We start from the raw sequence: 14386 nt of genomic DNA on the forward strand, positions 1-14386 counted from the left end.
TTGGTGTTGGTTTTAGGTTAATCAGAATGAATTTGGAAAAACAGTTTCAGTTGAAAGCTTAAAATTTGAAAGGTTTGACCAAGATTTGACTTGTGTGTATTTGATCTCAATTTGGAATTTTTATGGTTTGGTTAGCTTCGTTAGGTGATTTGGGACTTAGGAGCGTGATTGAAATGCATTTTGGAGTCCGTGGAAGGAATGGAATTACAGAAATGGGAGTAGGTCTGTTGTGTCATTTGTGATGTGTGCGCAAAATGCAGGTCATTCAGACGATGTTTGATAGACTTTTTGATCGAATTCGAAATTCGGAAGTTTTAGAATTCTTAGGCTTGAATCCGAGGGTAATTTGATGTTTTGATGTTGTTTTGAGTATTCCGAAGGTTGGAACAAGTGAATTATGTTATGGGGTGTGTTGGCATATTTGGTCGGGGTCCCATGAGGCTCGGATATGTTTTGGAAGAGTTTTTGGAAGATTTTGGTGTTTTGAGCATAAGCATGTAATGATCCAAAGGTCCATTTTTAGTTCTAGAGATCGAAATTTAATTTTGAGACTTCCGGAATTTGGATAATAAATTATAGGAATGATCTGGAAAGTTTGGTCTAATTTCATCAAGTCGCGATTGGATTTTTGACGAGAATCATGAGTTAATTGTTTAACGAGCGAAATGGATATCGCACTGAGAAAACGAGCTCCGAATTGAGTTTCGATTGAAGGACTATGTTCGTATCATTATTTGTGACTCATAGGAACAAGAATCATCAAATTCCGAGTTCGTATGATGGAGTTAAAGCCTTTTAGTGAAATTAAAGACTGTTGGTGCATCCGATCTGGTGTGCACCTTTTAGCAACCAGATTGGACCTTTTAGCGACGGGAATCAAGCCTTTAGCGACCAGAATCGGATTTATTAAAGATGTTACGTTTTTTAGCTGATTTTTGGCATTTTTTTGGTGAAAGAACACGGCTTGGGCGATTTTTGAGCAAGTAATCATGGGAAATATTGAGGTAAGTCACTTGTGATCATTTCTACTCCATAATATTGAATTATCATCGAATAATCCGACTAGATTACATGTTTTGAAGTGTAAATTGGGGATTTGGACCTAGGGATTTGAAAATAAGATTTGAAGATTTGGAGGCCGAATTGTTATCGAAATTTAGTAATTTTGGTATGGTTGGACTCGTGGTTGAATGGGTTGTCGGATTTTGTGAGTTTCGTCGGATTCCGAAGCGTGGGCCCGGGGGGTCAGGTTTGAGCAATTTGGGGATTTTGATGTTAAATTGGATATTTTCGAGTGGGCTTCGCTCCCTTAGCATATTTTAATGATTATGTACTGATCGTGGCTGGATTCGGAGCATCCGGAGGTTGATTCGCGCGGGCGATGCATCGCAGGCTAGAGTTCGGACAGGAACGAGGTGAGTAATGATTGTAAATGATGTTCTGAGGGTTTGAAACCCTGGATTACACATCGTTGTGCTATATTGAGGTGAGACACACACTTGATGACGAGCGTGGGGTCGTGCACTATTGGGGATTGTGACTTGGTCCGTACCGATTGATGATATTACCGCATATTTGATTGAAAACTATTTGCTACCATCATTATTTGGGTTGAAAGCCATATTTGGGCCTAGTGCCAGCTATTTGAACCATTCGGGGATTTTTGTTGATATTTTCTCACTGTTTTGACTTTATACTTGAACTCAGTCATGTTATTTTCCACTGTTTTCAAAACTCAGCCATGTTTACTCTGCTTTAACACTTGAAATGATATTTTAAATATTATTTTGGGCTGAGCGTTATGTTTTACTGTTGCCCGAGTGTCTTATGTGATTTTTGACTGAGTAAGTCCGAGGGCCTGTATTGTGAGGATACTTTTGGGTCGGGCTGCACGCCGCAGCAGTGAGATACTAATTATTATAATGAGATCGAGGGCCTGAGATTGTGCGCCACGAGGTGGCTTGATATTGATATGAGGCCGAGAGCCTGTTTATGATGCCACGAGGTGGCTTGATATTGCGCTTGGGCCATAAGGGGCCCCTCCCGGAGTCAGTACACCCCTAGTGAAAGGGTACTCATTGTGATGTGAGATATAGCCTGAGGGGCTGATATTGTTCTATGTGATAGCCCGAGGGGTTGGTATTGTTCTATGTGATTGCCCGAGGGGCTGGTACTGTTCTATGTGATTGCCCGAAGGGCTGGTACTATTCTATGTGATTGCCCAAGAGGCTGGTATTGTTACGAGATATGGCCCGAAGGGTGGAGTTGTTGACATTGTGCCCGAGGGGCGAACCTTTATGTGTTTATCTTTCATATTTACCTGTTAAACTATGGTATTTGTGCCTGAGGGTCGGATTTCTGTGCTTATCTGCACTAATTGTTTTGCATTCATTTGTGTAACTGTTGAAAAAATCATTTTCAAAGAAGTTTAAACTGAGCTAAGATGTTTTAAGAGATTTTTTCAGCTTCACTACTTTCTTACTGGTTTTTGAACTGCTTCTATACAACATCTTGATATGCTTTACGTGATTTCTTACCATTTAGGCTTTACTTATGATTATTACTCACTGAGTTGGAGTACTCACTTTACTCTCTGCACCTTGTGTGCAGATTCAGGTATTTATACACCCGGTAGTGGGTTTTGGTTGATGGGAGGCAGAGTCATCAGAGTTTAGCAAGGTAGCTGCCGGCGTTCACAACACTGCTTTTTTCTCTCTTTATTTCATTAGTCTGTATTTGTACACTTCAAACTTTCAGTTGTATTTATACCCTAGTAGATACTCGTGACTTGTGACACCCCGGTTAGGGCTGTGTCGGGTTGTATTTACGCTACTTATTATCATTAAATCATGTTTAGACTGCTTTTATATTATTTAACTATTTTAAAAGTGAATTGAGTTTAATTGGTTGGCCTTGTCTTCACGAGAGGCGCTATCACGACCGGGTTCGGGGTTAGGATCGTGACAACGTCGTACTCAACAAGAAACAAGTAGCAAATATGACTCAACTCCTAATCCCTCAAGCTAGGGTTAGACTAAACACTTACCTCGATGCCTTAAACACCACTCAAGTCTCAATTATAGCGTTACTCCTCGATTCCACCACCAATCCGCTCGAATCTAATCACAAGTTACTTAATTACATCAATAAGTGCTAAATGAATCAACCCCAATGCATGAAAAATGAGTTTTCCAAGGTTTAATCGAAAAGTCAAAAATCACCCTCGGGCCCACGTGGTCGAAACCTGAGGTTCGGACCAAAACCCGATTACTCATTCCCCCACAAAACCAAATATATAACTTGTTTTAAAATCGGACCTCAAATCGAGGTCCGAATCCCCAATTTTAGAAAAACCTAGGTTCTACACAAAACACTCAATTTCCCCCATGAAAATCTTTGATTTGAAGTTGAAATCATGTTAAAAGATGTTAAGGAGTGAAGAAAATGAGTTAGAAATCACTTACCAACGTTTTGGAGAAGAAAGGTTGTTTGAAAAATCGTCTTTTATGTTGTTTTTTTAGGTTTTGAAAAGTGAAAAATAACTGAAATTCCCGTTTATTTATACCCCTCTCAGACCCCCAGTGCGGACCGCATCAAATGGACCATGGCCGCACTAGCGTACCTGAAGACCTGCAGTTCATCACCCTATGTGGACCGCACAAGGCCGACTGCGGCCGCACAGCCTCCACCGCGGACCGCACAAAGGCGACCGCGGCCGCTCTGGACCCTCCGCGGTCGCACGCGATTTCTCGTGGACCGCACTAGAGGGTTCAGAGACTGCAGCTTCCTGAACCTGCAACACTTGACTTTCTAAGCATAAGGCATCCCGAAACCTACTCGAAACTCACCCGAGCCCTCAAAACTCCAACACAATTGTACACACAGCCTCAAACACATCCTACGGACATATTCGTGTAATCAAATTGCCAAAATAACATCACGAGCATCGAATTAAACCTCGAGATCAATGATATTTCTCAAAACTCTTTTAAACATCAAATTTCTCAATTAAGGTCCAGATCGCGTCAAACGACGTCTGTTTTAAACCAAATTTCACAGGAATGAATCAAGTCATATATAAGACCTGCACCAGGCGCCGGAACCAAAATACGGGCCCGATACCATTGCTTTCTAATCATTTTTCATTTCAAATTTCCTTAAACAATTTCTGAAAACAATTTCACTTAAAAAATTCATTTCTCAGATTTGGGACCTCGGAATTCGATTTCGGGCATACGCCCAAGTCCCATATTTTCCTACGAACCCTCCGGGACCGTCGAATCACGGATCTGGGTCCGTTTACCCAAAATATTGAGCGAAGTCAAATTTATTCATTTTAATATCAAAATTTAGCATTTTTCACAGAGTTTCATATTTAAGCTTTCCGGCTATGCGCTCGGAGTGCGCACAAAAATCGAGGCGACTCTAATGAGGTTTTCAAGGCCTTGGAGACACAGAAATCAACTAAAAGCAAGTGATGACCCTTTGGGTCGTCACATTCTCCACCTCTAAAACAATCGTTCGTCCTCGAACGGACAAAAGAAGGAAGTACCTGAGTCGGGGAAAAGATGAGGATAACAGCTATGCATATCGGACTCGGACTCCCAGGTCGATGCCTCAGGAGGCTGACCTCTTGAACACGAACCGAAGGAAAACTCTTCGACCTCAACTGTCAAACCTGCCAGTCTAGAATAACCACCGACTCCTCCTCATAAGACAAGTCATTGTCCAACCGGACAGTGCTGAAATCTAACACGTGGGATGGATTGTCGTGATACTTCCGAAGCATGGACACATGAAATACTAGATGTACGGCTGATAAGCTAGGCGGAAATGATAGTCTATAAGCCACCTCTCCCACTCGATCAAGAATCTCAAATGGACCAATGAACCTAGGGCTAAGCTTGCCCTTCTTCCCGAATCTCATCACGCCCTTCATAGCCAACACTTGCAGCAATATCCGCTCACCAACCATAAAAACCACATCTCAAACCTCGCGGTCTGCATAACTCTTCTGCCTAGATTGAGTTGTACGAAGCCTATCCTGAATGATCCTGACCTTGTCCAAGGCCTCCTAAACCATATCTGTACCCAACAGCCGAGCCTCTCCCAGCTCAAACCACCCAATCGGAGATCGACATCGCCTACCATACAAAGCCTCATAAGGAGCCATCTGGATACTCGACTGGTAGTTGTTGTTGTAGGCAAACTATGCTAAAGGCAAGAACTGATCCCACGAGCCTCCAAAGTCAATAACACAAGCTTGGAGCATATCCTCCAATATCTGAATAGTTCGCTCGGACTGTCCGTCCGTCTGAGGATGAAATGTTGTACTCAACTCAACCTGGGTGCCCAACTCTCGCTGAACTGCTTTCTATAAGCATGAGGTAAACTGTGTATCTCGGTCCGAAATGATAGATACCGACACACCATGAAGATGAACAATCTCCCAGATATAAATCTCAGCTAACCTCTCGGATGAATAGGAGACTGCCACAGGAATGAAATGCGCTGACTTGGTCAGCCTATCAATAATGACCCAAACTGCGTCGAACTTCTTCCGAGTCTGCGGGAGTCCAACAACAAAGTCCATAGTAATCCTCTCCCACTTCTACTCGGGAAGTTAAATCCTCTAAAATAGTCCATTAGGCCTCTGATGCTCGTACTTAACCTGCTAACAATTCAAACATCGAGACACATATGTAATGATATCCTTCTTCATTCTACGCCACCAATAATGATGCCGCAAATTCTTATACATCTTCGCGGCGCCCGGATGAATAGAGTACCGGGAGCTATGGGCCTCCTCTAAAATCAACTCTCGAAGCCCATCCACATTATGCACACAAACTTGACCATGCAATCTCAAAACTCCATCATCACCTAAGGTAACCTGCTTAGCACCTCCACGTTGCACTGTGTCTCTAAGGACACACAAATGGGGATCATCAAACTACCGATCACGGATATACTCCAATAATGAAGAACGAGCGACCGTGCAAGCTAATACTTAGCTAGGCTCAGAGATATACAATATCACAAATCGATTGGCCAAAGCCTGAACATCCAATGCAAGCGGCCTCTCACCGACCGGAATATAAGCAAGACTGCCCATGCTGGCTGACTTTCTACTCAGGGCATCGGCCACCATATTGGCCTTTCCCGGGTGATATAAGATGGTGATGTCATAATCCTTCAACAAATCCAACCACCTTCTTTGCCTCAAATTTAACTCCTTTTGCTTGAACAAATACTGAAGACTCTTATGATCCGTAAATTCCTCACACGCCACGCCATACACATAGTGCCTCCAAATCTTCAATGCATGAACAATGGCTGCCAACTCTAAATCATAAACCGGATAGTTCTTCTCATGAATCTTCAATTGCCTCGAAGCATAGGCAATGATTTTGGAATCCTGCATCAACACTACACCAAGCCCAATACGAGATGCATCACAATAAACGGTATAAGGCCCTGAACTTGTGGGCAAAACCAACACCGGTGCCGTAGTTAGAGCTGTCTTGACCTTCTGAAAGCTCACTTCACACTCGTCTGACCATCTGAACTGCGAACCCTTCTGGGTCAATCTGGTCATCGGGGCTGCGATAGATGAGAATCTCTCTACGAACAGATGGTAGTAGCCTGCCAATCCCAAGAAACTCTATTCTATAAAGCTGATGCTGGTCTAGGCCAGTTCTTGACTGCCTCAATCTTCTTTGGATCAACCTGAATACCCTCTGCTGATACGACATGACCCAGGAAGGCAACTGAACTCAACCAGAACTCACACTTCGAGAACTTAGCATATAACTGACTATCCTTCAGAGTCTGAAGAACCACTCTAAGATACTGCTCGTGCTCCTCCTGGCTGCAGGAATATATCAAGATATCATCAATGAAGACTATTACGAACGATTCCAAGTAAGGCTTGAGCACTCGGGTCATAAAATCCATAAAAGTTGTTGGGGCATTTGTCAACCCGAATGACATAACCAAGAACTCATAATGCCCGTACCGAGTGCAGAAAGTTGTCTTAGGGACATCGGATGCCCTAATCCTCAACTGATGGTAGCGAGATCTCAAATCAATCTTTGAAAACACCTTGGCACCCTGAAGCTGATCAAACAAATCATCAATCCTCGGCAATGGATACTTATTCTTGATTGTAACCTTGTTCAGCTGCCGGTAATCAATACACATTCTCATCGATCCGTCCTTCTTCTTAACAAACAACACTGGTGTACCCCAAGGCGAAACACTAGGCCTAATGAAGCCCTTCTCAAGCAAGTCTTGCAACTGCTCCTTCAACTTTTCAACTCAGGCGGGGCCATACGGTACGGCGAGATAGAAATGGGCTGAGTGCCCGGAGCCAAATCAATCCAAAAGTCAATATCCCTATCGAGCGGTATACCCGACAGGTCTAAAGGGAATACCTCAGGAAACTCACGAACAATGGGCACAAAGTCAATAGAGGGAACCTCCGCACTAGAATAACGAACATAAGCTAAATAGGCCAAGCACCCCTTCTCGACCATACGCCGAGCCTTCACATAAGAAATAACACTACGGGTAGAATGACCAGGAGTTCCTCTCCACTCTAAATGAGGCATACCCGATAAATCTAAGGTCACAATCTTGGCATGACAGTCCAAGATAGCATGGTAAGGTGATAACCAGTCCATCCCCAATATAACATCGAAGTCGGCCATATCTAGAAGCAACAAATCCATACGAGTCTCAAGACCTCCAATCACAACTACACAAGAGCGATGGACTTGATCTACCACAATAGAATCATCTACCGGTGTAGACACATAAACAGGAATACTCAACGAATCACTAGGCATGACCAGATACGGTGCAAAATAAGATGACACATACGAGTATGTAGACCCTGGATCAACTAACACTGAAGCATCTCTATCACAAACCAGAACTGTACCTATAATAACTGCATCTGAAGCCTCAGCCTCGGGCCTGGCTGGGAGAGCATAACATCGGGGTTGGGCCCCACCACCCTGAACTACCTCCCTAGGACGGCCTGCAACTGGCTGGACTCTACATCTGGCGGCCTGAGCTCTACCTCTAGGACCTCTACCTCTACCTCTAGCACCTTTACTCCCACCTCTAGCTGGCTGGGCGGTCTATGGAACATCTGGTGCCTGAACCATAGCACGAGAACTTGATGCGGAGAACTGCTCGAAGCTCGAGGGCAATACCTAGCAATGTGCCTCGGGTCGCCATAAGTAAAACAAGCCATCGGCTGTTGGGGTTGACGACCTTGAAAACTCTGAAGCGGTGGTGCACTAATAGGTGTTGGTGGTGCACTGAAGGACTGCTGATCAGAATACTGCATCGGAGGACCACGACCACCTGAAGCACCGTGAGAAACCTGAAGAGCTTAATGAAAGGGCCTAGGAAGATGGACTCTACCATATGAATCTCTATCTCCAGACAAGGTACCACTGAATCTACATGAATGATGGGGCCTCTTATCCTACCCATGACCACCTCCATGTGACAAAACCATCTCAACTCTACGGGCCACATTGGCCGCCTCCTGAAAAGTGATCTCACTCCCGGCCTCCTTGTCCATCTGAAGACGAATCGGCTAAATAAGACCGTCGATAAACCTTCTCACCCTCTCTTTCTCAGTAGGAAGTATGACAACAGCATGGCGAGCTAAGTAGATGAACCTGGTCTCATACTAGGTGACCGTCATGGAACCCTGCTGGAGGTGCTCAAACTGCCTCCAATAGGCCTCTCTCTGAGTAACGGGGAAAAACTTCTCCAGAAACAATACTGCAAACTGCTCCCAAGTCAAAGATGGCGACCCGACTGGTCTAGCTAAGCAATAATCTCTCCACCAAGTCTTGGCGGATCCAAACAAGCGAAATGTAGCAAAATCGACCCCTTTGGTCTCAACAATGCCCATGTTCCTGAGAACCTCGTGCCAGCTGTCTAGATAATCTTGGGGATCCTCAGTAAATGCACCGCTGAAAGTAGTAGTAAAGAGCTTGCTGAACCTATCCAGTCTCCACAAAGCATCAGCGGACATAGCCGCTCTATCACCGGTCTGAGCTATTACACCTGGTTGTACTGCTCCAACTGGCTGAACCGCTGGAGACTGAATCTGAGGAGCTACCTGCTTTGGAGTGCGAGTAGCAGGAGTATGGGCCCCTCCTCCAGCCTGAGAAGTGGCTGGTGCTACAGGAAGCAAACCTGCTCGGGTGACACTCTCCATGAGGCCTGCCAATCGGACCTGAGCGTCCTGAAGAACTGGGGTAGCAATAAACCCCTCTGGGACCTGAGCTGGGCCCATCGGAACTGCTGGGGCCAGAACCTCCTCCTCAAAATCAAACTGAGGCTCTGCCACTGGTGCTGTTGCTCGGGGCTGAACTCAGCCCCTACCTTGGCCTCGCCCTTGCCCTCTGCCCCTAGTGGAAGCTGCTGCTGGGGGCTCGAGTTGCTGAGCAGTAGATGAGGAAGCGCGTGTTCTCGCCATTTGCGAAAGAACGGAGTAGAAATTCAATCAGTATTGGGGAAACAGAACCGCACGACTAGAAAGAACAAATGTGAAGTTTTCCTAACTCTATAGCCTCTGGGGGATAAATACAGACATCTCCGCACCGATCCCTCAGTCTCTACTGAGTTTGCCTGTGAACTGTGAGACCCATGTAAACTAGAGCTCTGATACCAACTTGTCACGACCCAGATTTCCCACCCTCAGGAGTTGTGATAGTGCCTACTATTGGGAGCTAGGCAAGCCAAACCTTAACTACCTACTACACTTTCATATTGCTTCATTTTAACAAACACGGGGCGATAACATGATAACAGCGGAATTTTAAGTAAATAAGCGGAAGTCAACAATTATAAAACTTAAAACTACGTCTATTACAACTTTTAAACTTTAATTACCCCAAAATCTGGTGTCACAGTATCACAGACTGTATAAGAGTTACTACATACAAGGTCTGAAGAAATAACAGCACACCTTTTCTGAAGTATGAAAAATGAAACAAGAAATGGAGATAGAGAGAGATGCCAGGGCCTACGGATGCATGCAGGTCTACCTTGGGTCTCCGAGTGGACTGAAGGAAGCCCTCCAACTACTGTCCGAAAGCTGCTCCAGGATCTGCACATAGTGCAGAGTGTAGTATCAGCATAACGACCCCATGTGCTGGTAGGTGTCTGGCCTAACCCTGGCGAAGTAGTGACGAGGCTAGGACCAGACTCCAGATAAACCTGTGTAGTTATATAACATATGGCGGAAAAGTAACAAGTAATAAGCAATTAAATTTGGGGAAGGGGAACATGCTTCGGGGTAGCTGACAATACAAAATAACAAGAAATAACAAGGAAACTAACATTATAACTTCTAACACAGATAAAGGAAAGTAAAGACAACTTTCACTTTCAGTTTCCATCTTGTTGCAGGCATGCAACCCGATCCCGTTTCTCATATCTTGTTGTAGGCATACCACCCGCTCCCATTTCATCATATCTTATGGTAGGCATACCACCCGCTCCCATTTCATAATATCTTGTGGTAGGCGTACCACCCGCTCCCATTTCATTATCTTATGGTAGGCGTACAACCCGCTCCCATTTCATCATATCTTGTGGTAGGCGTACCACCCGCTCCCATTTCATAATATCTTTTGGTAGGCGTACTACCCGCTCCCATTTCACAGTTCATCACACAATCACAAGAAATTCCGGCAAGGGAACATAAGTAATATAATAACTTCCCGGCAAGGGAATAAAAGCAATATAAAAAATTTCCGGCAAGGGAACAACAATATCGAAATAGTCATCCTGGCAAGGGAGAATCAGCTATAACCAATCTCACTTAGCTGGTACTCAATTCAATTAATGGGAATGCTCAATCATAGAAGATCATTAATTAAAGCATACAAGGGTCATTCAAGAACACAACAACTTTTAATTTAAGACCCACGGTCATGCTTGACACCAACGTATAGATACTCATCACCATGCCTATACGTCGTACTCAATAAGAAGCAAGTAGCAAATATGACTCAACTCCTAATCCCTCAAGCTAGGGTTAGACCAAACATGTCACGACATCCCAGACATCCGATGTCATAAGTGCATGAGGAATTTCTAAGAAATAATGTAATACGACAACTATCCGAAATACAAATGGACAGAAATGAAGGTATAGTACAATACTCCGAAGGAGACTCTGCTGGCTACGGGCGTCTCGAGAAATGCAACTTGCCTAAGTCTCCGTATCAACCATGCCGCTATGCCACTAAGCCACTAGCCACATATGAACATGTGCCACAAAAATGCACAGCAAGTGTAGTATGAGTACGAAAATAACGTGTACCCAATGAGTATCCCGTCTAATCTCGAAGAATTAGAGATGAGAGGTCGACTTCGACACTTACTAGTGGTCCAATAATGTTATATCAATAATATAGTAAATCTGGGATTTTTATAAACATGATTATAATTCAATGGAATGAAGCAAGTAAGCAATTCTTCCTTTTATAGAAAATTTCCAAATTTCTCGTCATCATTTAAACATAATTTCCTAAGCCGGGGAGAAGGCAACAACAACTTTAATAAGTTTCAAGGCAAGCAATACAAGCATGTGCAAATCATGCCGAGGTCGTACGACCCGATCCAACAATATTTAAACTGTGATGTCACGACCCAATCCCCGAACCCGATCATGATGGTGCCTCTCGTAAAGACAAGTCCAGCCTGACCAAAACGAAACACCTCTTTTAAATAGTTAATCATCATAAACAGTAATAACATATAATATAATACTCATAAATTGCGGAATTTAACGATAATAACCGCAAGAACCATCCCGACACAGCCCAAACCAGGGTGTCACAAGTCATGAGCTACTATAGAATCTGCTATAGGTCTACAAAGTACGGAATCCGAAACAACAGTCTGAAGAAAACATAAATGCTAGAGGATAAGAGAGACAAGGGGCTGCGGACGTTAACAGCTACCTCGTAACTCCAAATCACTGTCTAGCTTGGAAGGAATCAGCGCTCAGATGCGGACTCTGCTATGCCTAAATCTGCACACACGGTGCAGGGAGTAATGTGAGTACTCCGACTCAGTGAGTAATAATTATAAATAATGGCTGAAAGTATGGAAACACGTAAAGGCACAAAGCAATTCTATATCAAGCAGTAAAAGTCACTTAAAGTAGTAAATCAGTGAAGAAATCAAATGATATTCCTTTTTAAAACAAGTAAAACCAGTAATCTAACAGGTAAATAACAAGTAGAAATCCGCCCCTCAGGCACAGTATCAATCGCCCAGCATAGTATCAGCCCCTCGGGCTCACTCTTAGTACAGTATCAGCCCCTCGGGCTCAGTATCAATCACTTAGAATATAATCAACCCTTCGGGCTCACTCTTAGAATAGTATCAGCCCCTCGGGCTACCTCACAATCACTCATATCAGCCCCTCGGGCATAGCATCAATCACTCAGAACAATGGGTACCCACGCTCACTGTGGGTGTGCAGACTCTGGAGGGGCCCTTACGGCCCAAGTCCTATATCAAGCCACCTTGCGGCATCATCACTTAGCATATCCTCACATTACTCAAGCCACCGCGTGGCATATAAAGTATCTCAGGCCCTCGGCCTCACATCACTCAAGCCACCGCGTGGCATAAATAGTAACTCAGGCCCTTGGCCTCAAATCACTCAGCATATCCTCACATATGGCCCTCGGCCTCACTCAGTCCGGAAATCATCATAAGCCCCTTGGGCATTAGTAAAACTGTAATTCTCAGCCCAAAACATGATGTAGAAATATCATTTAAGTTTCAAATCTGAGTAAAAGTGGCTGAGTTTGTAAAACAGTAGATATCAACATGACTGAGTTCAAATAATAAGTCAAGCAATGAGGAAATAGTGATAAAAATCCCGGAATGGTTCAAATAGTTGGCACGAAGCCCAAATATGGCAATCAGCCTAAATCATGATGATAACAAATGAATTTCAATCAAATATTCGGTAAAATCATCAATCGGGATGGACCAAGTCACAATCCCCAGTAGTGAAAGACCCCACGCTCATCATCCAACACGTATCTTGCCTCAATATAGCACTACGATGTGCAATCCGGGGTTTTAAACCCTCAGGACATCATTTACAACCATTACTCACCACGAACTGGCTAATTCTCTAGCACGCAATGCCTTTGTCTCTCGAATAGGCCCCCACGTGCTCGAATCTATCCAAAATCATAATGAATACGGCACAATATGCTAAGGGAACAAAGCCCAAGCGAAAACATTCGAAAAATATCAAAAAACCCGAAATTAGCAAATCCCGAGCCCCAGGCCCACGTCTCGAAATCGGATAAAATTTACATTTCCAGAATCCTCATACCCTCACGAGTCTAACCATACCAAAATTATCCAATTCCGATACCATTTGGTCCTTCAAATCATCATTTTATATTTTTTGAAAGGTTTCACAATTTTCTTCCCAAATTCCATCCCAAATCACGAATTAAATGATGAATTCAGTGATAGATTCATGTATTCTAGCCAAATCTGAGTTAAAATCACTTACCCCAATGAATTTCTTGAAAAACCTTCGAAAAATCGCCAAAATCCGAGCTCTCTAGGTCAAAATATTAAATAAAACCCAAAACCTCATTTTTATAGGGTATCCCAGGTTCCAGCCTCCACGGGCCGCACCAAAACGACTGTGGTACGCACAAGCCAGTGCGGTCCGCACAAACACAACCGCGGCCGCACAGGCCTTCCTCTACAGTAACAGGCTTTGGTATTTTGGCCATAACTTTTGCTACAGATGTTCTGGGCTTGCAACCATCTCGGAACCTACCCGGGATCCCCGAAACTTCAAACTAATAGTACCAATACATCCCATGACATCGTTCAAACTTGTTCAACACTTCGGAATGCTTACAAAAACATCAAATCACCAATTTAACATAGGATTCAAGCCTAAGAACTCCAAGAACTCTTAAATTATGCTTTCGATCAAAAAGTCTATCAAATCTTGTCCAAATGACACGAAATTTTGCACATACATCCCAAATGACACAACGAAGCTGCTGCAACTCTCGGAATTCCATTCCGACCTATATCAAAATCTCGCCTATCAACCGGAATTTGCCAAAATATCAATTTCGCCAATTCAAGTCTAAATCTTCTCTACAACTCCAAAACTCATTCCGATCGCGCTCCTAAGTCACAAATCACCTCCCAAAGCTAACCGAACCATTGGAACTCACTTTCAAGCTTCCTAACACATAAGTCAATATTCGGTTGACTTTTCCAACTTAAGTCTTCTCAAAAGAGACAAAGTGTCTCATTTCTTACCAAATCCTCTCTGAACTCG

The sequence above is a fragment of the Nicotiana sylvestris genome, chromosome 10 (genome assembly GCF_000393655.2).
Source record: "Nicotiana sylvestris chromosome 10, ASM39365v2, whole genome shotgun sequence".
NCBI lineage: Eukaryota > Viridiplantae > Streptophyta > Magnoliopsida > Solanales > Solanaceae > Nicotiana > Nicotiana sylvestris.